The sequence below is a fragment of the Penaeus monodon genome, chromosome 1 (assembly GCF_015228065.2).
Source record: "Penaeus monodon isolate SGIC_2016 chromosome 1, NSTDA_Pmon_1, whole genome shotgun sequence".
Lineage (NCBI taxonomy): Eukaryota > Metazoa > Arthropoda > Malacostraca > Decapoda > Penaeidae > Penaeus > Penaeus monodon.
In genome coordinates, this window is record NC_051386.1 from 2,255,479 (window position 1) to 2,257,978 (window position 2,500).

A 2,500-nucleotide genomic window follows, 5' to 3' on the forward strand; every position below is an offset into this window, starting at 1 on the left:
CGACCCCGGGCCAATCGACGGGAGCGATGATGGCCGGCGGTCGTGGGATGCGCCGTGCGGGGGGGCGGGGGTGGGGGGTATCCATGGGGAGGGAGGGAGAGAAGGGGTGCATTAATGGGGAGGGGGTGGGGAGGGAGAGGAGGGGGCGTGCATTCATGGGGAGGGAAGGAGGGGTGGGGCTACATTGTAAGGGGGGGGGGGGTGATACGCGCATTAATGAGGAGGGAAGGAGGGGGGTCGTACACAGGAGTGGTGTGTGTGTGTGTGTGTGTGTGTGTGTGTGTGTGTGTGTGTGTGTGTGTGTGTGTGTGTGTGTGTGTGTGTGTGTGTGTGTGTGTGTGTGCGCGCGCGCGTGCATGTGCAATGCGGGGTATGAATATTAAGGATGCAAGGGGGGGAAGGGGGGGGCCCGCATTGTACAGTTTTATTTGAAAGTTCAAAGTCCGCGCGTTGGAAGTTATAATTGTAACAGCCAGAGTAGTAGCGATAATGTTAATGATAATGATAATGATAATGATAATGATAATGTTAATGATAATGATAATGTTAATGATAATGATAATGATAATTCGAACATCGGTGACAACAGGGATTAACGACGATGACAGAGAGATGAAGACCGAGGATGCAGAAAGAACAAAGACGAAAACAATAACGAAAAATAACATTACCACTATTTAAAAAAAAAAGAAAAAAAAAGAAAGAAACAAAAAAGGAAACAAAAAAAAAACTCTCACCACTCGGATAACAGACTCAGCGCACGAGGCCGAACAAACTAACTGCCCCCCTAAAACAAAGATTCACAAGATCACACAGCCACAGAATGCAGCTTGCTTGCACAAAAGGAAACCTGGCCGGCTCGCCCAAGAATCCACTCCACCACGCCCCTCTACCCTTCCACTCCTCTTCTTGCTCTCTCTTGCCCTCTCTACTCTCTCTATCTTCTCTCTCGTCTCTTCACTCCTCTCCTCTCTCTCCTCTCGCTCTCTCTCTCTCTCTCTCTCTCTCTCTCTCCTCGTCTCCCTCCCTTCTCTCCTCTTCACCCCTCTCCTCCCTCTCTCTTCTCCTCTCTCCACTCTCTCTCCCTCTCCCTCTCTCTCTCCTCCTCCCTTTTTTCTTGCCTGTCTCTATCTCTTGCTTCCTCCCTTTCTCTCATTCTCCCTTCCCTCCTCATCCTTTTGTTTCTTTCTCTCTCGTTCCCTTCCTCCTCCCCCTCTCTTCAGCAACCAGTGCAAGAACAGTGTTGCAAAAGAGGATGCCGTACAAGGCATGCGTTTGACCCTACATTCCTGGAGAAAAGGCTGGCGGGTGAACGGGAGGTGCGGGGGGGGGAGGTTGGGAGAAGGGGCAGGCAGGAGGGGAGAGAGAGAGAGAGAGAAGCGAGGAGAGAAGGCGACGCTGAGAGAGAGAGCGGGTGCGAGGGATAGAGGAGGGCAAGAGACGGTGGAGAGAGAGAAGCTTAGAGAGGAGAGGCTTAGACAGAAGAGAGGTGAGGAGAGAGAGAGAAGAGGAGAGGAAAGATAGGTGGGAAAGGAAGAGTAACGGGGAGGGAGAAGGACATGAGGGAGAGAGAGGGGGGGGGGAGGGAGAAGGACATGAGGGAGAGGGGGGGGAGGGAGAAGAACATGAGGGAGAGAGAGGGAGACGGCAGGGTAAGGGTAGGGAGAGAGAGGCTGAGGTTGGCCAAGGACCCAGAGAGGGGGGTGAGGAGAGAAGCAGAAACGAGGGGTTAAGATAAGGGACGGTGAGATAATCAGGAGGAGGAGAGAGTCGCGCTGGGGGAAGGCTGGGAGAGGAAGGGGGAGGAGGGGGAAGGCCGGATCGAGGCGGGGTAGTGGCTGTGGGGAGGGAGGGGGAAGGGAAGGGAGGGTAAAGGGAGGAGGGGGAAGGCCGGATCGAGGCGGGGGCTGTGGGCTTGAAGAGGGAAAGGGAAGCGGAAGGGAGGGTAAAGAGGAAGAAGAGAAAGGAGGGTAAAAGAAGGAAAGAGAAAGAGGGTTTAAGAATGGAAGAGAGAAAAGAAAGGAGGGAAAAGAGGGGGGAAGGAAGAAGAGAAAAGAGGGTAAAGCGGAGGAAGGGGCAAGGGTAAAGAGGGAGGGGAGGGGGAAGGGCACTCCACCCGCGCATTCATTTCCAAGTACAGTATTATATGTTAGGAATCGGCGCGTGATGGGATACCGGCCTATTATACGGGAGTGTTGAATGGAAACTTTGATTCTATTCGGATTAATTAGAGGTGGTCGATGAAAGAAGAGGATGAGGAGAAAGGGGAAGAGAAGGGGGGGGGGAGGGGAGGAAGAGAATGAGGAGAAAGGGGGAAGAGGAGGGGGAGGAAGGGGGAAGAGGATGAGGAGAAAGGGGCAAGAGAAGGGGGAGGGACGGGGAGGAAGAGGATAAGGAGAAAGGGGAAGAGGAGGGGGGAGGAAGGGGAAGAGGAGGAAGAGATGGAGGAGGAGGAGGAAGAGGCGGTGTTGAAGGTGGACGAGGACGAAGAATAACGTGA